General features: G+C 37.8%; 1 protein-coding gene and 1 non-coding gene across 2 annotated transcripts in view; both read right to left on the bottom strand.

Annotated features, from left to right (window-relative positions):
• Nucleotides 1-24,394, bottom strand: part of EDA (ectodysplasin A) — a 325,596-nt gene that overhangs the window by 261,328 nt on the left and 39,874 nt on the right. The gene's annotated exons all lie outside the window — the stretch shown is intronic.
• Nucleotides 9,769-9,984, bottom strand: LOC142865991 (small nucleolar RNA U3). The gene has a single exon (XR_012916069.1). It is a non-coding gene; the product is annotated as a small nucleolar RNA U3 (small nucleolar RNA).

Genomic DNA, 24,394 nt, shown 5'->3' with positions numbered 1-24,394 from the left:
ATGTCAGTCAGACCCAATTGTTCTAGTGTTTTGTTTAAGTCCATTATTTCTTTATTAATTTTCTGTTTGGAGGATCTGTCTCGTGCCGTCAGTGGGGTGTTGAAATCTCAGGCGATTATGGAGTTGCTATTAATCCATTTGCTTAGCTCCAGTAAGGTTTGCTTTATGAATCTGGGTGCACCTAAGTTGGGTGCATATATATTTAAAATTGTTATCTCTTCTTGTTGAACTGTGCCCTTCACCATTATATAATGACCCTCTTTGTCTTTTACTACTTTTGTTGGTTTAAAAACTAAATCGTCTGAAATTAGAACTGCCACACCAGCCTTCTTTTGGCTTCTATTTGCTTGGAATATTGATCTCCACCCTTTTATTTTTAGTCTATATGCATCCTTGCAGGGTTAGATGTGTTTCCTGAAGACAGCATATACTTGGCCTGTATTTTCTTATCCATTCAGCCAGCCTATGTCTCTTGAGTGGAGAGTTTAAGCCATTCACATTTATTGAGAGAAATGATAGGTAAGGTAGATTACTGATCATTCTGTTGGGTTGGATGTTGTTGCTATGATTTCTGTCTTGAGCCATTGTAATATGTGGCCTTTAATATCTTCGGGTTTTGGTTGTTTTTATATTCGTGGGTTATTATTATGATGTTCCGTGCATAACGCTGTTTTAAGTACTTCTTGTAGGGCTGGTCTTGTCTTGGTGAATTCTCTGAGCCTTTGCTTGTCTGAGAATGTTTTTATTTCTCCTTCATATACGAAGCTTAGTTTTGCAGGGAATAATATTCTAGGCTGGGCATTGTTTTCTTTCAAAAGAGTGAGAATGGGGCCCCAGTCTCTCCTTGCTTGTAAAGTCTCATTAGAGAAGTCTGATGTTATTCGAATTGGCTTTCCCTTGTATGTTACTTGCTTCTTTTGTCTTACAGCTCTTAGAAGGGCCTCTTTAGTTGATACTTTGGTCAGTCTGATGACTGCATGTCGTGACATCTTCCTGTTTGCGTTGAATCTCCCAGGGGTCCTCTGAGCTTCTTGAACTTGTATATCAAGATTTTGAGCAAGGCCTGGGAAATTTTCCTCTATTATATCTTCAAACAGCTTGTCCAACCCTTGAGTGTTGTCTTCTTCCCCTTCTTGTAACCCTATGACCCTCACATTAGGTTTCTTCACATAATCCCACAGCTCTTGTAGGCTTTGCTCTTTTCTCTTGTTTCTCTGCTCTATTTCTGTGACTGATTTATTTAATTGGAGGGTGTTATCTTCAAGCTCTGAGATTCTTTCTTCTGTTTCATCTACCCTGTTCTTGAGACTTTCCACTGTATTTTGTAGTTCCTTGAATTGATTCTTCATTTCCAGGAGTTCGGTTACACTTTTCTTCAATGTGTCTATTTCTTTTCCCATATCCTGGAGACTTTTTGTGGTTTCTTGGTGTTGGTTATTGAGTTGTTGTTGCAGCTGGGTGAGTGTTCTTATGATCCACATACAAAATTCCTCTTCTGTCATATTGGTTACCTGATTTTGGTCGGTGTCCGTTTCTAGGGGGCTGGTGCTCCTCTTTGGGGGTGTGTTTTCCGTTTGGTTCTTCATATTTCCTGAGTTCTTTCGCTGATTTCTTCCCATGTCGATCAGTTTTTGTTTCTTTCCTTAAGTTATTGTTTGGGTATTCACACACCTTGTTTAATTTCTGAGGCGTTAGGTGGTGTCTGTGTGTGAAATTGGACCACTCCCTGTATATTGAGTCAGTGGGTGCCGTGGAAAGGCTGTGCAAGATGCCGTCCCTGTCAGTAGGTGGCGTTTGCTTGGAGGAACAGGCTATACTGTTGATTTTGTGTGCTGTTAACAGCTCTTGTTCTGGGCGGAGCTGGGTTGGGTAAGCCTGCCCTCAGGCCGTTAGCAGGGGTCAAAGTTCTGTTCTCTGCTTCCAGGGAAAGCTGTCAGGGCGGGGCTGGAATGGTCCCACTCAGCCAGAAAGTCTGTGTGTGGGGGTGGGGCTGCCTGAGACCGGCAGTCTGGAGCGGGCCTCGCTTCTTTCCACCCTCCCGAACTCTGCAGCTACTCCTGGGCTTCTGCCAGCAGGCCAGACCACAAGCCACCAGGCCTCCCCGGACTGTGATGCCGGCAGGGAGGTTCCCTGCACAGGAACACCACCTGGGTTGGGCGCACGGCCTCCTCCTGGGAGGAGGGTTGCCCTCTAGGACGCCGATTTGTCGCTGGAGGCACACACACCTCAGTAGGCTGTTCATGTATAACCCTTCTGTGCCCCGGGCAATGCTAGCCCTCGGTGCAGGGGATCTGGTGTGCAGTTCCGACCTCTGGGTCCCAGAGTTCAAACTGTATCCCCACCAGGGAGAGGATTTCCAGTCCCAATTCACCCACAGGGAGCCCAAGCTGGGTCTATGTCTCTCAGCCTCTGAGTCGGCACCGTTCTCCTGGGAACACGGTGCCAGCAGCACCTGGGAGGGCGGGCGGGTAGGGAGCTCACAGTCTGAGTTCCCCTAAGTCAGGTGTAGGGTCCCAAACGGGAAGGTCCCATTCCCTGGAGGTGCCTCCGGCTGGTGGCTGTATTGTCTCTCTGGGCACCCGCGGGTAGGGTAGGCAGAGGGGAGGAGGAGGCAAAATGGCGCCTGCCGTGCGGCTCGGGTCTGTTCACACGGAGGTGCCCGGAGGAAGTTGGGAACCTGGTGCCACGTCTGCTACAGGCTCACCGTTGGCAGGCGGCGGCGGTCTCTGGGCTGGTGTCCGCAGGTCTCTCCACCCGCTGGGGAGCCCACCAGCAGTCCTGAATGCAGGGGAGGGGAAACAGCAGATCCACCTACCCTTGCCGCTGGTCTCCGGGCTGCTCCAGTGGTCTCAGCCTCCAGTTCTCCTCCGCAGCCTCCTCCCGTGGAGTCTCCCAGGGTCTCAGGTACCCCTCCTTCCGGCTCTTGTCCGCTGTATGCTCGTCTTCTTGCTTCTTTCCTCTAATTTCTGCTAGAATCTGTCTTTTCTGCAGAGACACTCTTGTCTGGCGGTGTTATTCGTCCGCCATCTTCTCTTTGTACATATTTTAAACCCAAGCCAATGGGTCCCAAACTAAAGAACCCTGTGCCTTGAGATGTCTGACTTTATTGTAAACAGCCAGGGCACTGAAAAACTAATTGTCCATTTTTATAGTAGCCATATGATGAAACCACTCTCTCTGACCTATTACTGTTTCTCCAGTAGAAAAAGCACCCAAAGGCCTCACTACCTAGATAATAACCAGCCAGTCACTCAGAAAGAAAACATAGTATTTCTGTGGTGGGAGTTTCAAATCAAGTCTAAAACATTCCTGAGTCCAAACTATCTCAATGATACTTGGACCATTGTTCAGAAAAACATTTGTAAGAATTAGTCCTCTCTGCTTTTTGTATTCAAGCTTGTTTCCCCCATGGAGACTTCTGAGTTGAATGAAACCTCTCTTTTACAAACCCCTGCTGACTATATGTTCTGCCAACTCTGTCCACCTCTTGTTGTCACAATCTTTGATGAGAGAAAATATTTTACATTGACTAACAACTCTGACTTGTACTTTCTCTCTATCGGGCCCTCAGATCAACATGGTCTGCTTCTTTAACCACTTTTATGTCTCGGTCAAAATCTTAAACTCAGAACAATAGTGAAATGCATCCCAGTCAGACATGGAAGATGCTTTGTCTGTCATTAATGGGCTCCAATCTGAAGTCAGTACTATAGTTAAAAAACACAAACTGGATTGAGAGGCTGCTATTTTTAGTTATTTTGAGAATTTTTCTGTAAAAGAAATTTATGTCTATAAAGGAAATCTCCATTTGTACGGGTATCTCCCTCTCTGCACCCGGAAAAGAGGCAGGACTAAGTTATTAGGAACTCTTAACAATGGAGAAGGCATTGGCTTAAATTTACATAACATGCCTTACCTTTGTTTAAGGTGATTTTCCTGGCCATCTTGTTTTAACTGGGCCTTTACCTATACCTTCCTTTCACAGTTTGAGCAAACAATATTAATTATGCCTGAAATTTAAGGTATGCTGTGCCTTTGAGATACACATTTTCCTTTTTTAAAATTTCAGAATATTATGGAGATACAAATGTTTAGGTTACATATGGCCCTTGCCCTACCGGAGTCAGAGCTTCAAGCGTGTCCATCTCCAAGATGGTGTGCATCGCACTCATTAGGTATTTTCTATCTTGTTTTACCCAAGAGCCATCCCCTTGGAAATGCAAATTTAGAGTAGAAAATTTTTAGATAATTCTTAAAGATGGGATGAATAAAATGGACAGTAATGGGGTTAAAACAAGGGTTGGATGGACCAGAGGGATTCCTTGCTGGTCTCCCAACATTATAGGATCCCAAACCAGTCTACTCTATTTACCCCAGTTTGGAGAAGCTTAAACAGCCAAAAGGCAGAGATTATAATGAGCAGCCTAGTTAACAATTGCTCCGGGCAATAATTAGGCAGGCTGATAAAAAAAAAAAAGGTGGGGGGCAAGGATCCCTTGATTCAACCCCATTGCCAAAATGGGTAAAATGGCCAGGGAGTGAAGAAAAGAGAAATCCCTCAGAGTAAACAGTTTTGGGGAAAGATGAATAGGCTCTTGGAAGAATAGATGATGGCTTGTGGATGAGGTTTGTCTGGCTGTGGTGGACTTCTGGCCTCCTCTCCTGTGATAACAGTTAATCTTCAGAGGATTGATGACAACTGAATTCCTTTTACAATACCAGTATTTAAGTAGACAGAGGGGAACTAAGAAAGCCTCTGCATTTTGCTGTTTTTCAAGTGCTTTCAGCTCAAAGTAATCAATATACCAAAAATATGTATACCAATATACATGTTTTGGGGTGGCATTTCCTGAACTCCTTCTATGGTTAGTTTTGTTTAGTGAGCAATCAAGCATAATTGTCAAGAATAAGTAAATTAGGTGAGTGTCAATGGGATATAAGTTTAAATCAACTTGTCATAGTTTCAAAAATCTTTTTCAGGAACTTGAAAATTTAAAGTCATGTTATGTTAAACTAAGTATAGTGGTCCCCTCTCATCTTTGGGAAATATGTGCCAAGACCCCCCAGTAGATGCCTGAAACCACAGATAGTAGTGAACTCTCTTTGTATATATATATTTTTTCCTATACAAACATACCTGTGATACAGTTTAATTTGTAAATAAGGCACAGTAAGAGATTAACAATAACTAATAATAAAATGGAACAATATATTGCAAAAGTTATGAGGATGTGATATGTCTCTTTCTCTCTCTCTCTCAAAATATCTTATACTATACTCACCTATATTCAGACTATAGTCAACCACAGTTAACTAAAACTATAGAAAAGGGAGAATTATTGTAATAGTCATGCAATGTCGGAGTCATTTCTAAGTAAGTTAAAATACTTAAACATTAATTGCCAAACATAAGTTTAACATATATATACTTTGGCATCTTGTTTTTATATAGTATAGGGAAGCTATTTGGATCTGTCAGTAAACATGAAAAAACTATTCTATGAGGAAACACATGTTTCTAGAGATAATGAAATGTATATTGATAAAATGTTGGTATATAACAGTTCAAAATTGCTTTACTTCTTCGGTTTTCACTAGAAATTAAAGTTACTAAGAATTAAACATTCTAACCAATATATGGTAATTAAAACTAAAAATAATAAGGGAGATAACTCAATATGTAAGGAAAGCAAGGCATGTTTTTGGTAAGTGAGACTATGAGGTACGGAAGAAGGAAAAAAAGTATAGTTTTTGTCCTAAAGTATAATGACTGCTCCAAAATGAAAAAGGGAAAGTATAGGACAAATAACTTAAGGGATATAAGAAGGTTGTAGAAGGTTTAAGGAAGATGAATCTTGTGCAAGAAATTTTATGTGTTGTCAAGCTGGCTAAGATTAGAAAGTAATTATTTTTCCTTTCTAATATAAGCTTTTCTAAAAATTGAGCCTTACTATCAAAAGCACACTGTTATAAAATTAGAATTTGGTCCCCTGTGTTAAAACAATAAGCTTTTCTTGAAGTATTGATCTGTTCTTAATAATAAATTAATTGTGAGAGGTTTTTCTTTACCTTTTAGGTAACTGCCCTAGGAAACAAATATTTTGTTTTATCAAGATGATTCCATATATTTCATGTTGTCTTTATTAGGTCTTTGATTACTTAAGAAAACTGAATCCTCTATATTAAAGAGCAAAGGTTTTCTCCTACAACTATGTAACTTTCCATATTTGCCTTTTAAAGTCTTTTGACTATCGCTGTTTAAATAAATGACTACTATTTCACAGTGACTTGTTACCATATTTTAATCAAGTATTTTAAACCTTTGATATTTTTGACAAGCTTCCCAGAATCAAATTCCAAATTAAGTCTTTTCATTGACCACAAATTAACTTTGGGATTTTCTAGCTAGGCCCTTAGAACATCTCAAAAAGACACCTCTCCTTATAAAAAGAGAGATATTAAACTAACTGGGTTTATTTAACACATTAAATTATATGGAAAGCATTATCAAATAATAAGTAATGTAAAATATTCTTTGCATTATATTTGTATGGATGTGTTATTAATATGTGGCAGAAATTATATAAAATTCATGGAAATATAGTCCTGGTATAATGCTATCAGTCATAATTCTAGTTATTATCTGAAAATATTATTTGCAGTGGAAATGGCTAGATTTCCTGTCAATTATATCATCATTATAATGAATCACATCATTAACCACGGCCATGTTGTCTTGTCATTCACAGATGGTCAACTGTTTACTCTGGTACTTTCCTGAGCAACTATAAGCCTAAAATATTTTGTCTTGAAGGAGATTTGTGGAAATGACTCTCACAAGTGCAGGTTTCTGATAACTTTAAGATCGTATCATTGGACTGAGTAAGAATTTCCAGAACTCTAATGAAAAAACTGGTTTTATAAAACTGTTAAACCAACATCAAGCAGAACCAGAATTAATTGAATACCAAGAAACGCTTTGGTATATTTTCATGCTAAGTCAGGCAATATTGAAATTATTAAAATATGTAATTTAAATAATCTCCTTAAGATTGATCCAAGCCAAAATTCCTATGATAATCTATTTAATAGACAATGCTATATACCTGAATTGGAGAAACAAAACTGATATTTAAAAGAATGAAAATTTGGCCAGGTGCGGTGGCTCACACCTGTAATCCTAGCACTCTGGGAGGCTGAGGTGGGAGTATCACTGGAGGTCAGGGGTTTGAGACCAGCCTGAGCAAGAGTGAAACCATGTTTTTACTAAAAATAGAAAGAAATTAGCTGGACAACTAAAAATATATAGAAAAACTTAGCTGGGCATGGTGGCACATGCCTGTTGTCCCAGCTACTCGGGAGGCTGAGGCAGGAGGATTCCTTGAGCCCAGGAGTTTGAGGTTGCTGTGAGCTAGGCTGACGCCACGGCACTCTAGCCCAGGCAACAGAGCGAGACCCTGTCTCAAAAAAAAAAAAAGAGGCCGGGCGCTGTGGCTCACGCCTGTAATCCTAGCTCTTGGGAGGCCGAGGCGGGCGGATTGCTCAAGGTCAGGAGTTCGAAACCAGCCTGAGCAAGAGTGAGACCCCGTCTCTACTATAAATAGAAAGAAATTAATTGGCCAACTGATATATATATATAAAAAAAAATTAGCCGGGCATGGTGGCGCATGCCTGTAGTCCCAGCTACCCGGGAGGCTGAGGCAGAAGGATCACTTGAGCCCAGGAGTTTGAGGTTGCTGTGAGCTAGGCTGACGCCACGGCACTCACTCTAGCCTGGGCAACAAAGCGAGACTCTGTCTCAAAAAAAAAAAAAAAAAAAAAAGAATGAAAATTCAATGTTAAGTGTGGACTGATGGAGGGCCCAGATGGCTGCCTGGTCTTTGCTGAGTCTTTAAAACTTCCACTGTTAAGCCGGGCGCGGTGGCTCACGCCTGTAATCCTAGCTCTCTGGGAGGTCGAGGCGGGCAGATCGTTTGAGTTCAGGAGTTCGAAACCAACCTGAGCAAGAGCGAGACCCCGTCTCTACTATAAATAGAAAGAAATTAATTGGCCAACTAATATATATACAAAAAAATTAGCCGGGCGTGGTGGCACATGCCTGTAGTCCCAGCTACTTGGGAGGCTGAGGCAGAAGGATCGCTTGAGCCCAGGAGTTTGAGGTTGCTGTGAGCCAGGCTGACGCCACGGCACTCACTCTAGCCTGGACAACAGAGTGAGACTCTGTCTTAAAAAAAAAAAAAAAAGGAAAATCAAAAAATTAAAAATTAAAGAAAAAAAGAAATAGGAGAAATAAATGTATAAAAGGTCATATCAAGGGAGTTTCAGAACTTGCTGCTCCCCCTTCCACCCACCTTAGATATGGGGGCATTTCTGAAGCCTTTTTTTTTTCCTATTTCTTGCTATCCTAGTCCCTTCCCTTTCCTTACAGAAAATCCATGGGACCATAATCTGTGGATGGCTATAGCTAAGGCTTATGCTCTAATAACTGGCTTTACAAAGATAAACTAGTCTCCTCTGAGGAAAGATTCCAGCAGGGTCCCTGGGAGCTCACTCTTGGTGGCTATGGGTTAGCGGTAGTATGAAATTTGAAACTAATCTGTAAATTGGGGGAAAATCTGTGGACCTTGAGAAAGGTAGAAGTCATTCTATAAAAGATGGATGATAACATACATGTTCAACAAAAACAATTAATGGGGAGTATAAAACTTATTGGAAATCAAGCAGGGGGGAGGGGGCTGCAAAAACCTACCTAGCAGGTACAATGAACACTATTCAGGTGATGGGCACACTTATAACTGTGACTCAGGCATTACAAAAGTGATCCAAGTAACAAAAACATTTGTACCCCCTTAATATTCTGAAATTTAAAAATAAAAGAGTAAAGGAAAATGTAAAATAAAACAATTAATGGAACATCATGTAGCTTTAGATCTCCTTTTTGCTCAAGTTGGGGATTTGTGTATGATAGTGAACAAACTGAATACTGTACCCATCTCGCCCTGATTTTGCTACTTAAAATGGAAAGCTTAACTAAAAGGTGGCTGATACCACTGTTTCTTTAGACACTGCCTAAAAACAAATACATAAAGGAAATTTTTCAAAAGAAAGGAACAAATGATGTGTTCATGGGAGCAGCACAGCTGGTATGCAGGCATCTTAAGTGGTAGGTGGCAAGCTTGGCTTTTCTAAGATTTTCTAATCTTTATGTGCTTCTAGTGGGCTTCCAGGTTTCTATTCCATCCTGAGACCAAATAAGTCCATTTTTGATGGTGACAGAGTGATGATGATGCCCAAGGTTTTAACCAATCTCTCAAAACTTGAAAGGGGATATTGCTAAATGAAACTAGAAGAAGACAAAAGTCTTCTTCAATCCCAGTTGTTAAATTAAACTAAATTTGGCCTGAGGATACCTCTATGCTTGACTCCTTACATAACAAACCACAACCTAACTTAGTATGTAAACTAACTGAAAACCTAACTTTGCAGTATACTTCTGTAACAAATAGCTGAGTCTCAACCAATTACAGCAGCCAAGCTTCAGTCAGTCATAGGAGGTCAACTGATGAGACCATTTTCAAATAACCCTAATGCAGAGCTGTAACCAGTCAAGCTGTCTCTGTACCTCACTTCCATTTGCTGTCTATAAATTCTGCCTGATCCACATTATAGGCAAGAGTTCTTTGAACTTGTTCTGGTTTTGAGGGATGCCCAATTTGTGAATCATTCTTTGCTCCATTAAACTCTGCTACATTTAATTTTTAAAAATTTTCCACTCAGATTACATTTTCTCCCTCTTACTCTACCAAAGGAAGAGAATAATGATCATCAATGGAAAATGGTAGTTGGGGTAAAGCAACACCAAGAGTGGGCTTCACACTCAGAAGAGAACACTATGCCTCTTCCTCATGGTTTTCAGAGCTCTACACATTCAGAGAAACTCTTCTAGTAACCAAATACAGAAATAATCCCTGAAAGTATAGTCTTTAAATTTAATTCACCTAAAGTTTTTCTTTTAACAGAAAATAGTAATATAAAAAGGGCAAATTATATCCTAAAGCTACAAAAACATCTATACACACAAACACACACACACGTAATATGTGATCATGAGGGCTAGTCACACCATATCTAGAATATTTCCCCCATTTTAACAAGAAAATAGGAACAAAAGTCTTCTTCAATCCCAAAATCCTTGCTCAGAAACCATGTGCTATGATCTTCCTTTATCATAGACTTATCACCTTGTTTTGTACTGTCCATTTCCTTGTCTGTATCTCATATTGGATTTTAAGTTCCATGAAGTCAGAGACTATGTCTGTCTCTTTCACTGTTGTATTCCTAAATGTTGGCACAGCATCTAACACACAGAAGGCATTCAGTAAATATTTGTTTAATGAAGGATAAACCAGAAAACATCCAAATAAGAGTAGCCTAGATAATGAAGAGATTTACTACTCTCATTCAAGTACATTATATACCAGACACATTCAGAGATAAGATGTGGTTCATGCTCTCAAGGGGCTCACAATTAAGAGAATATGTAAAAATATAGCTACAAAATTATGACTACAATACAGTGTGGAAACTGCAACAAAGTAACAAAGGAACAGTAGAAAGAACATGTTTAGCCTGTGGTGGGGGACTGGAGACAATTCAGGACAATATAGTGATCTGTCTCCCATATAAACAGCTATCACATGGAAGAGTTTATGATTGCAATAGTAAATAAGGAAGACTTTTATAACAAATCACATTAGCTATTGTGTTGAGGGCAAGTTCTCTATTACTGACACATTTCAAGCCTAGGATGATGGTAACTTGGTACAGCTACTTTAGAGGTGATTCACAAAGGTGATTAGGACTTGAGCTGGATGACCTTTATGTCCATTCCAACCCAGAGATACTCTGATCCTTTTAGTCTTTGCTTTAGAGAGAAGGAGGAAAAATCAATATTTTCAAATAAGAATTATATGCAAAATATATCTGTCCAGCTTTGTCTTAAGAATCAATACTTAATAGAAATTGTGCCTCTCCATGTAGTACATTTTATACTTTAATCTCGTACCAAAATTACTTGTTTTGTGACAGTTTGAAATATTGCTATCTACCACAACATACAAAAGATGAAGTGAATTGATTCTTTGAAGTCATACCTGTATCACAGTAGAGCTAATGACAAGCTTCCCAATTTTTCCAAACAGGACTAGGAAGAGGTTCCTCCATTCCCTATTGAAATCAGCCATATTACAGGGAGGACTTGTGGTCTCAGATGTCTTCAGAAATGTATGCATTCTTCCCTATCTTGTTTCCACCTGATTATGTAACAGTAAACCTGAGGCCGATTTATTACTTAAGAACCAGTTATTGTTTTCCCAAAACAGATTTAACAAATTGTTCCACCTGCTCAATTATGCTCCTGATTACTTTCTTGTGGTTTCACTGAAGTTTTTAATCCAAACCTCAAAGACTATATATATACTCCACACATAAACTTTGAAGCATTGCTCCATTTAAGTGCTGCTCAAGAGGTTGTGTATGGGTGACAAAAATGGGATGGAGAGAAGGTGAATACATTTGTCACATCCTGTAGTAATCATATTGACTAAGGTCAACCTCCTTCCAACCAAAAGGATTAGGGAGATAGGGGTGGGGGAGGGGAGAGAAGATGACAGGGATAGCAATCACTACTCTGCTTTCTCTGTCTGCTTACCCATCCTGACTAAATGACAGCCCTTGCATACACATGCCAAAAAATCAATCATATGTCCAGAGGGTAGTTTAAGTGAGTTGAGCTGTGGACCAAATGACAGACTGTACTGGAAAATACTTTCTAAATTAAGTGTTATACATACACTAACATCAATAATATTTCCACCTAATTGCTCCCAAACTTCATTCTCTCCCATGTCACCCAACTCTCTGACATAGTACCTCTGATCATACCCCTCTTACTCTATCACACATTTTCACTTCCCCACTATAAATAAACTTCATGAAGACACAACCAGCAACAGCTAATGTTTATTGAGTCTTATACCATTACATATAACATATACTTACACCATATACTCATTTCCTCATCTGCTCTTTGTAACAATCCTATGTGGTAAGTACTATAAAACTCATTTTCCAAAAGGGGAAACTGAAGCTAAAAAAAATTAAGTAATTTGGCCAAGTTCAAACAGCTAGCAAGTGGCAAAGCTAGGCTGTTTGATTCCAAAGTAAATGTGCTTAACCACTATACTTTCCTTACAACTTCCTCCATACACAGAGCACTGGAGAATTATCACTAATTAATATGTAGAGATTTTTTAAAACATATATCTTGAATGCTCTTTCACATTTATTATTGATTTCTCACTGCTCCATCTCTTCTAATTTTGATCCTCTCTAACACTGGTATCATGCCTAATCAAGCCATTTTTCACTTATCTCTAAGAGTAATATCACTCAGCCATCTCCCTCAGACTTCTGAAAATAGTCATTGATGCTTTTCTGCTTAAATTTTAAGCCATTCACATAATTTTCATTTCTTGTGTTTCCTAACTTAGTCTCTTACGTCAAATATACTTATTTTGTTCTCTTCTTTCCTTTTTTCTACTTATTTCTTGTTCAAGCTGCTCCATATGCCTAAATAAATTTTCACTCAGATAAAGATGAGATGAAATTATGATTTAAAGACAGCCACTAAAATTATTACAATAAATATTTAAGTGTATTAAATATATAAGCACTAGACCAGGAACTATAAAGGGAAAAAAGATGAAAACTCAGCTAGCTCCTGACCTCAAAGAGATTATAATCTAGTAGGGAACATAAAACACATACACAAGTAATCACAATTTACTCAAACCAGTATATGAGATCCTAAGAGTAGTTTAAACCCCTAGGAGAAAAAAAAGAGAGAGAATAAAATTAAAAAAAAAAAACCCTAGGAGAAGTTAAGTGGAGAGACAAAAAAATTTTCTATATGGGTGATTGGGAAACTAGGGAGCACTCTATATACTCTTACTATCCTCATTTTATAGATAAGGAAATCAAGGTACAGAGAGTATAGTCTAGGGAGCTGAGGTTTTACAAAGGCAAAAAATACCTTAAATTTTTGCAAATAATAGTCCTTCTATATACTACAATAAGTAGTATACGTTTGCATCTTAAAACATTAATGTAACAAAAATAATTCTGACATCACCTAAAGTGTGGTGAAAAAGGGTAAATCCTTAGTGCTTCCCTTCTATTCTTCAAGATTTCTCCTTAAAAATATTTCCTGAATTATCCAAGCACAGGTAACAGTGTCTAGATTCCAATAAAAACTGATTCTCTCTTCATTCTGCAATTTCCTTTTCCTTTAACAATATTATTCAGGTCAGTCATAGGTTAGCTGCTCTGATTCCTGCAGCCTTTCCCCATAATGCCCTCTTCCTTTCTCCCAGAGAAAGAGCAGTGCTGAGGAAGCAACATGCTCTTGGTTTCCAGATTAGGCCATTTTTATTTAACTCAGGGGTATCATTAGTTTTGCTTGGGAAAGAAAGCTTTTCATCACCTAGGCTTCAGATAAAGATTAGCTTCACAATTCCATTAGAAGTCAATGGTCTATAAGCTAGTCCACCTAAATAAGATTTGAACAGCAAATGTGGAAAATGTTGCTTATAAATTAAACAATCAAATCTAGGTGTATAGGTAAAAGAATAAAATGTCTAAGACACAATTACAAATGCCATTTCATTTTTCCAGTAAGTCAGTCTCTAAGCAAATAGATTACTGATGAAACCAGCATGTGAATATTCAGAGCTGAAGGAAACAATTTTTGAATCAGTGCTCAGAACTATGATTTCTAATTGCCTCTTATCTCAAAAATAGTTCCTTTGAATTGGCCACAAAGTCACGAAGTAGCCACTGAAAAGAAGATTCTACAGTAATCTTAGTCTCTGATACAAGTCTAATAGCTGGATTAAAGGAAGGCTAGGCTGGACAAATAATTTCTAAAGTATGGGGTTCAATCCTGTGGGCTACATTTTAAAGATAGAAATAAACAACTAAGAGTAGGTTCCAAGTAGGGTTTCCAGAATGATGAAAAGCCTGAGAGTCATCCATACAAAGAAGGAATGAAAAGACTGGAGATGTTTAGCATAGACATAAAATTAAGAGGAATCATAAAAGCTATTTTAAATATTAAAAGCACTGATCTGAAGAATACAGAACAGAGGTACTCTGTTAAGCTCCAAAGGGCAAAATTTCTGGAAGTCCTATAAGATCTTGTTCACTTGCCTTCATTAGGTTGAAATTTCTCATCTGTAAAGTAAATAAAATTAATTAGATAATCTCTAAGTCCCTTCTAACAGCCCCTGATTTTTGTTGTTGTTATAAAGAATCAGATTTTAGCTCAACCTCTTTCCCACCAGCTACTAAATTTGTCAAATATTGAAAGAGCTGCTTCAAGAAAATAGTAAACTGACCATCCTTGAAGATATTTGAGAAGAATACAGAACAGTCTTTCAGTAATACTCTAGAAGGTATACTCCCAGTGTGTAAGAGTCACTAGATAGTGTAGCATGGAATGCAGTTCTGGAATCAGACTTGGGTTTGAAACTTGGATCTGTCGATTCTCAGCTATGTAAGCCTATGTAATCTAACCTCTCTGAGTCTGTTCCCTGACTTGTAAAAACACAGATAACAATAGGACACACTTCTTCTAGGAGTTGTCGTGAGGATAAAGTAAAATGATGCAGGTAAGCATTTATCATTGTGCCTGTCATACAATGAAAACTCAATAACTGTATGCTGTCATTATTATTGAATGAGACTAGATAATCTTTAAATTATCTTCCAATTATATTAATAAGAGCCTCTGGGTTCATAAGCATTACCTTAATAATATCACCAAAGCAGATGTAAGTCTCTGGCTTGTTATAACGCAAGAGTCTCTTCATTTGTTTGGATCCATTTCCTGCCATCACAACATTGTGCCAGTCAATAGGGTCTTCTTTTCCTGGCAAGATACTATTCGGCCTGGTTGAGTTGGGGGCCTATTACATCCGAGCCAAGTAGGGAATTCTAGCCAGGACACAGTAGGATTATAGGAGCTGATAGCAATATATAAGTTAGCACAGGCATAGACTGGGCAGAAACCAAAATAAGAGAGATACCAATGATGGCAGAGCTAGTTTCATGGTTTGTTACCAGTAGGAATTTACTCTGTACAAATATAAAAAAAATTAAAACAGATTTAATTAGTTAAAATTAATTAGTTAAAATTAATTTAATTAGTCAAATAGTCCAAAACCAAAAATGTCAAATGCAGTCAAAGAAAGCTTTAATGGGCCTGTTACAACACTCCTGTAGGCCATAGAAAAGAATTTACTTTGATGAAAATTCCTTACAATGAACTGGTCACTTGTTAAGTACTTTATATAAGTAATCTTATTAAATTTTTACAACAATCCTGTTATCACCCCCCACTTTTTATACAAATGAAAATTGAAGCTCAGAGATGTTAAATAATTCCCTTAAGATCATATTACTAACAAAGTGCATGAGCTAGCTAAGGCAAGTCTCTTGAGAATAAATTCTTCTCATCCATTCAGGAATTTTCACTGTCTGTATCCTGTGGGGGGGAAACATGTCTTCTGGTTGAAGTTGGGGACCTACCTAGATGAGAGGCTGCCCCTGGGAACTCTACTGACATGGACTCTGGGGGATAGAGTGCTTTCTTATCATCAGTGTTAGAATCATGATGAGATTAAATTAGTAATCAAAAAATTACAAAGGAAAGCCTAGGCTCAGATGGCTTCACCAATGAATTCTAATAAACATTTAAAGAATAAGTAAGTAATACCCACCCTTCACAAACTCTTCCAGATACTCATACATGATTTGTCTTTCATGCCCCACAGTATCCTAACATAGTTCCACCAATGAATCTTAACACTTTGCACTGCTGTGTACTGTATGCTGTCCTGCTCCTCACCTCAGGACTGAGGCAGTGAATGTCAACCAAATCCCTTGGGGAAATTTCTCTTATCCAAAAGGAACCTCATTTTCCCAGGGCAGCACAAATCCCCTGATTAGTCAGTGAAAAGGGCAGGATACAAAGGCTTCACTGCTTCAAAATGAGATAATTCTCTCTTTGCCATTCCAGCCCCAGAGCTCCTGTGAGGACTTTGTGGTAACAGTTCAATTCCTTCCACTACCCAATGCTCTTTTCCTTCACTCCCCCAAGAGGGATTGATCAGAGCACACTCCTCAACAAACCGCCTGCATTCTAAACTCCATCTCAGACTGGTATTCATTCCTCAGGAACCCTAACCTAAGACACTCCATTTTACACTTCCTTTTTTATAGCTCATCTTCACATACTAACTGCATTAATGTATCCCTCAGTGCAGGTTGCCAATAAAAAAAGCCTGCCAAAATAAATAAATAAAGTAAAAAATGAATCACAGACCTAAATGTAAGGGCTAAAATTATAAAACTCTTGGAGTAATTATAAAACAATTGGAGTAAATCCTTGTGACCCTGAGTTAGACAAGTGTTTCTTCAAAATGATACCAAAAGCAGATGCAACAAAAGAAAAAATAGATAAACTGGACATCGAGAACTTGTATGCTGCAAAGGACACCATCAAGAAAGTGAAAAAAACCCACAGAATTGGAGACAATATTTGCAAGTCAAAAATCTGATAAGGGACTTATACCTAGCATATATAAAAAACTTTTATAACTCAAAAGAGATACTAATAAATAACTCAATTGAAAAATAGGCAAGGATTTGAATAGACATTTCTCCAAAGGAGATATATTATATAAATAGCCAATAAGCACATGTAAAGTACAAATCAAAACTACAATTGAAATACTACTTAAAATTCACTATGTGGAATAACTGGAACCTTCATACATTGCTGGTGGGAATATAGTATGGTGCAGCCTCTTTGGTAAACAGTCTGGAAGTTGCTCAAAAAGTTGAACATAGAGTTACCATATAAGCCAGCAATTCCACTCTTAGGTATATACTCAAGAGAACTGAAAACAAATGTCCACACAAAAATATGTGCACAAACGTTGATAGCAGCATTATTCATAATAGCCAAAAAATAGAAACAACCCAAATGTTCATCCACTGATGAACAGATAAATAAAATGTATACCCATATAACAGAATATCATTCAACCTTAAAAAAGAATGAAAATACCGATTCATGCTACCATATGAATATTAAAAACATTATGCTAAGTAGAAAAGCCAATCATAAATGATCCCATTTAAATGAATGTCCAGAATGATCAAATCTATAGAAACAGAAAGTAGATCAATGGTTCCTAGGATCTGGAAGAGAGGAGGGTTAAGGGGAAATGGGTAGTAACTGTTTATGGGTTTAGGGTTTCTTTTTGCAATTAACATGTGAACATACTAAAAACCAGCGAATTACATACTTTAAATCAGTGAAATGTATGGCATGTGAATTATATCTTAATAAGGCTATTATTTTTAAAGAAGTAGTGATGGGGAAAACTGCTCAGGGCACCAAGCTATACTAGTGATCATTGTATTATTTGCCATCATGTGCTCACAGAGAAAGAGATGCAGCTTCACTTAAGAATATTCTTGATGAAGCAGTAGAAATAACAGTTATTGTATATTAGAATGCTATTTATGTTAACATGCATTGGGATTATTATTATGTTTAAATAAATTAGTAAATTTTTAAAAAGCTATTTGTAGAGATTATAAGGAGATAACATACTACATTTATATAAGATACTACATCCTTCTGAACCGACTTAGCCGTGTAGCTTATAGAAGTTAACAACTCTTGATCTGCACTGGCAACAATTACAAACCCTTTTCTGCCTTTATCAAGAGGGTAAAATAGACATAAAAATATTTGGATGGGGGTGCTTGAAACCTATTCATCTTATTCTTAAAAATAAAGTTCTTTCCAAAATATTTTGCTTAAGGTCTTAATTTTTAAAATCTATTTCACGTATAATGTGCATTATACAAGATGTTACAAAATGACTCAAGATGCTGCTTCTAGATGTCATAGTTAGTCCAAGTTATGAAATGATTCTTCCAAATTATCTAGTTCCTAAATCTATTCATTCAAATATTTATTATACTAGTTTCTATATCATAAAGGCCCCAATATTATCCGCTAATAAAATAAAATACAACATCTGAATAAATGTCCCCATGAAATCATTTGCTGTAATCTCACTGTAACACAAAAGATATCACTAACTGGCTCCAAGGGAGAACAAAAAATTCGTTGAATAATTTATTTCAAATATAAGAGCTGTTTAGTATTACAGTACTTTTAAAATTAAATTTTAGTTTTCTGCATTATTCAGAAACATATCAGTTATAAATGGTTCCATTTCAGGAAATTTTCTTAGTTCTCTTTCTCCCTAGGTAGTCACGAAAGGCTTTTAGAAAGATGAAAGTTTTCAGAATAAAGTTAAACAAGTAATGAATACTGCCAGACTATTAGTCACTTCTGTGTTCTGGTAGTCATGTATAAAAGAAATAAAACAAAACAAAGACATTTAAAATGGAAAACCTTCACAAATAAAATCTTCCCATCTTCATTCCCAAAGCTAAAAACCTCCAACTTCTTATCCAATCTCATTTAATCTAAGATTCTCTCAGCATTCTGGTGGGCAGAGATATATAGCTATACAGCATCTAATAAAATTCCAGGCCACAGTCACTGAATAAATGAGCAAAGCTAAACAAATGGCATTCCTTATCAAATAAACACTAACATGATTGAGCATAGAGCATTTCAATCAGTCAACATCTGTTCTATAATCGTATTTCCTATGTTATAAATGTAGTGTGAATGAACAATTCATTTTTATGGATTTACTGCCTCATGTTGCCTTACTGTAGCATTTCAATTCTAGTTAGAGGGACCTGAACAGAAAGGTATATACTGAATGCAGGAAAACCTTAATTATAACTCAGAAATGAGTTAGTCAAATTTTCAAGCTAGTTAAGGTTTTACCACTTTGTACAAAAAATCGTTTTAAATTTAATCTTTTGGATAGAAATCTAAACACTTAATACTCATTGCTTATCTTCATAAGTAGAATATGGTAGATGATCACAATTTAATCATTTTTGATGAATTTGGGTCATTAAAACAAACATCAATTACTGAGCTATGTTATAACACATTAATGCCCTCAAGGCCTATTTAAGCAATATAGGGCTATTAGTCCCACACTGCTGTTAGTCCTTGGCCTATTTTTTTGTTTTTCTGTCTCTTTCCGTAGAGTCAGCTGCCTCTCCCTCCTCCTATCTTCTATGAGTCTTTTTAACATTTCTAAATTGCCTCTCTACAGCTGTTGGCTAGGAAATCCAATAATCATGATTTAAGCATAATAATAAGTAAATAAAATATGAGTAAGGATTTGAGAAGCTTATCCTATAAAGCTGCAGTCCCCCACCAACCCTTGGTCCACGGGGGGGGGGGGGGGGGGGGGCGGCTGTTAAGGACCAGGCCGAGGGGGCCTGTTAAGGACCAGGCCACAGAGCTCCACTGACACCCAACACTCCCCCTCACAACGCCCCTCACAATGTCTGTGGAAAAATTGTCTTCCATGAAACTGGTCCCTGGTGCCTAAAAGGTTGGGGACCACTGCAAGGTAGATGGATTTTGTGACACATAGTTTATCTGCACAAAACCTTTTCCATCATCTGAGTTCTTAGGTGAGGTTACTACACCACTGAATTCCAGTTGTATATTACCAAATTTCATAAAACTTCCCCTTTACAGTCATATATGCAGGAAAATTTTATGATCTAGTACAAAGTCCTTAGGCAGTTGAAACAAGATTTGATTAAGACAAATTTACTTCTTCTGCAACTGCAGATAAAATAGTCTTCCTAAGCTTGAACATTTAGGATACCTAAGAAATAAATTGCATAAAGATTTAATACTTTGGAAGCATGACTTAGAAATCTGAAAATTCACTAAGTATATGAACAGGGGAACAAATTCAATTCAATTCAATCAGCAAATGTTTACTGAGCATCTATCATGTTCGAGAAATTATAATAGCACCGCAGGGGATATAAAAATGAGTAAGACACAGTCCGTGCTTTAAGTACTTAATATCTAGTAAGCAAAATTAGATACAAATGACTAAAATGTAAGGCAAAGAAATGTAAGAGATGTAAGAAAAGCATAAACAAAATATTATGGGAGTTCAAAGAAATGAGAGATTAAACGTAGTATGGGGAGAAGGATCAGAAAATCAAAGTGTACCATAGAATAAATGGCATTCACGATGAGCCTTGTAGTTGGACAGGTTCTTAAGAGAGTAGGGGGAAGAGGCAACAGTAGTAGGCATCTCAGGCTGAGGAAATTGTGATCATTCATTCCACAAATATTTACTGAGCATTTATTATCATTATATGATAGTCACTGTTATAGGCACTGAGGATAGAGCAGTGAACAAAACAGACAAAAATCCATGCCCTCAAGGACCTGATACCATAGTGAGGAGAGAGACAATAAACAAAAATAATAACAGTAGTAATAATAACAGCTAACACATTAGAACCCTTAACATGTGCCAGGCACTGTTTTACATATAAACTCATTTAATCCACAGAACACCTCTATGAAGTAGATTACTATTACTTACATTTTATAGATAGAAAACTGAGATACAGAGGTTAATTAATTGTCCAAAGGCACAATGAGAAATGGAACCATGATTCAAACCTGGGGTGTCCCGCAAGAGTCTATGTTCTTAACTATTATGCAATTCCAAATAAACATGATCTATAACATGTTAGATGTTGATAAACACTAAATTCAGGGAGCAGCAAGCCACTTTATTTGGAATACATAAGGCAAGAGCAAAGGATAAAGCCAAAGAAATAGATTGGGTTCATAGTATGGAGGGGCTTAAGAAGGAGTCAGGACATGAGGCGGAAGGTATACAATTCTTTCAATAGGCTCACCAGAATGCAATGCTCCCTTTTGCCTAGTAATCCTATTCCTTGTAATTTCTCTTTAAAAAAATGGTTCAACAAAAGAAAAGTGGTAAACATATACGTGAATGCAGGAAGATGTACATTGCACGGTTGTTGATAGTAGTAAAACATTGTAAACTACTTGAAATGTCCAACTACAAGAAAATAGTTTAGTAATTTATGATATATTAAAGCAATAAAATATTTTTAAATATTATAAAGAATATAAAGAAAAATGGAAATGCTTGAGATGTTAAATAGAAAAAAGTCAAAATATAAACTTAAAATATACATCATTCGTTCATTTCACATTGAATTATGGAGCTGCTCCTAAGGTAATAGGCACATAAGGTATACAGTGGCAAATAAAACAGGCCTTCTATGCGCATAAGATTTAACAGTTTGTGACTCAAACTATGAAAAAAATGTATGTATATATACAAGCAGAGAAACATATACCCCTAGATGACAAAAGTTATATATTATGATGGTAGAATTTTGGCTCTTTTTACCTCCAACATTTTTCAATAAAAATTAGCCATTTTCAATAAACAAAAAGAAAAGTAAATATTTATAGCAATGAAAGGAAGAATAGAGTTTCAGGGTAGCCTGAGGGGGTAGCAGGGTTCTAGGAAATGTTTTTTAGAAGAGAAAACCTGGGCATGTCTGAAGACAAAGGGGATACTAAAGAGGCAGAGATTGAAAATTCACACATCTTTCTTATTGCAACAGCTAATTTAACATATCCATTCTGAGAGCTCTTCAAAGTCCTTGGAGAACGGACTTTGAATAGCCTAGAATAGCTGTCCTAGAGCTGACATTTAAAAGTGTCTCCGGTGAACAATAATAAAGATCCCATCCTCCATCTAAGAAAAAGCTTGATTCAGACAATAAATTTCATAGTAAAACTGATCATGGAGGAAATAGTTACAGAACATTATTAGATCTCATGAATTGCCTCAGACTATAGAATGTATTCACTTCACCCCAATAACTTTGCTTTGAAATGATTTTTTTAATAGAGTAAAAATTGCCTGGGTGTGAGATATACTTTTATTACCATGTCAAAGGAAGATAAATTAATGAAAGTGAGGTATAGCATATCTAATATGCTATCCTCTCAGTTCCTTAACATCTTCATCTCCAATGACCTCCTCCTTCTATTCCATGTCAGCTACCCACTCCCCATACCTTGGAAGTTACCATCACCCTTTACCACTCTATCTCCAAAATCTCTAATTCAAACATGACTTTCTCTGATCACAAACATCCAGGTTGTTTGTTCAACTACTCCCACTACCATCATTATTTCAGCTCATCAAGACCTCCAGTTCACTGATCTCTCCTCCTCTACTTTTTCCCTATTAGTCAGAATTTTCTTTACTTCCCTCCTTATCCAGCTTAGGTTGCACAATGCATCACTCTTGTAACACTTGCCCAAACCACAAAATCTCTTGCCTTACTATGTTGTTGATGATGATGATGATGTTTTTGTACTCATATAAGCTAAATTCCAACCACTGATCATTCCTACTATCCACTTTGTGCCTGTATTCAATAGCCAGTTATAGGGCAAAGTCACACAACAGGAAGATTTCTTTTAATACATATAATCAAAATCAATTCCTGCAGCAGAGCCCTGAACACTGCTCACCAATCTTACTGTGTTTATCTTTTTCACTTTCTGTCACAACTTTTTCAAATTTTCTCCACTCTCTTCAAATCTCCAGAGCACTATTCCCCAGCTCAACCCTTTCCATGAGATGGCCTTGCCTATTACTTCACAGAGGAAATAGACCATTAGCTCCTAGGGGCCGACACATAGGAGGTGCTCAAATATATGATAAATGAGTGAAAATAAGAAAACCATGAAAAGGAGAAAAACCTGGCATGGTAACCTGAAATAAAACTTCAGTTTTCTCATTTTAAAAAGGGGTAGGTATATAACATTATCTAAGTGCTCCTCTCCCATCTCTAAATGCTATGGTAATAAAATTTAGGTTCACATATCTGTACCTATGAATGTGACCCATCCAGAGAAGGGATTTTTTCAAAAGTGAACAAGCAGTAGTCAGGAAATACCATCCTATGTCTGTCTTACCAATTGGCAGAGATGCAATTATTCATTGTTCAATAAACAAATATTTACTGATTTCCTTCTGTACTAAGGATTTATGGAGGAGAATAAGGGCATGTAAGACCTGGCCTCTGCCTTCATGGAGCTTTAAATCTAGCAGCGGTTCCCAATCTTTTTGGCACCAGGGACCGTTTTCATGGAAGACAATTTTTCCATGAACCGGGGAGGGGGTGTGGATGGTTTTCTGGATGATTCAAGCACATTACATTTATTGTACACTTTTTCTATTATTATTACATTGTAATATATAATGAAATAATTATACAACTCACCATAGGCTGGGACCCCTGTACTACAGGAAGGAAAACTTTATACAAGTGTCTCTAATAGGCAACAGGTGGAGTTGCTTTTCAAAAGACTAGTAGTAATTGGGAGAAAAAAGAATGATGTCAGCAAGATGACCAACTAGAAGCTCATAGTACTCTTACTCCCCCTCAAAAAAAAAAACACAACAAAATGAATAAACAACTACATTTTGACCAAAATAACTAAAAGAGAGCACCAAAGAATAGCAAATAAGCAGCAGAAATCCTGTAGAACAGTGGTCCCCAACCTTTTTGGAACCAGGGACTGGTTTCATGGAAGACAATTTTTCCATGGGACGGGAGTTGGGGTGGGTGGGTTCAGGATGATTCAGGCGCGTTACGTTTGTTGTGCAGTCAAACCTCTCTGCTAATGGTAATATGTATTTGCAGCTGCTCCCCAGCACTAGCATCATCACCTCAGCTCCATCTCAGATTGTCAGGCACTAGATTCTCATCAGGAGCCACAACCTAGATCCCTCCATGTGTAGTTTACAGGGTTCCCGCTCCCATGAGAATCTAATGCCACTGCTGATCTGACAGGAGGTGGAGATTATGCAGTGATGTGAGTGATTTGGAGTGGCTGTAAATACAGATGAAGCTTCACTTACTTGCCTGCCACTCACCTCCTGCTGTATGGCCTGGTTCCTAACAGGCCACAAACCAGTACTGATCTGTGACCTGGGGGTTGGGGACCACAGCTCTGAGCACAAAAACCCAAGTTGGCTGCTTAGGAAAGGGAAGGAAACACCTTGCCTCCTCCACCCTATCCCCTCAGCCAGAATCAGCTCAAAACCAAGAGGGACACCCTCCTGCAAGGAAAAGATAAGCAAGAAGGCCCCTGCAGCCCCCATCACCACCTCAGACACCTAAAGTCTTTGCTACTGGAGACTCCTGCAGTCCTCATAGGCTCTGAGCCCAGTTGAGGGAGCCCTCCAGAGTCTACATGCTGAGATATCCCAGAGAG

Source organism: Microcebus murinus, chromosome X, assembly GCF_040939455.1.
Source record: "Microcebus murinus isolate Inina chromosome X, M.murinus_Inina_mat1.0, whole genome shotgun sequence".
Taxonomy (NCBI): domain Eukaryota; kingdom Metazoa; phylum Chordata; class Mammalia; order Primates; family Cheirogaleidae; genus Microcebus; species Microcebus murinus.
Note: the sequence above shows the minus strand (reverse complement) of the source record. Positions and strands in the feature narration are given on the sequence as shown.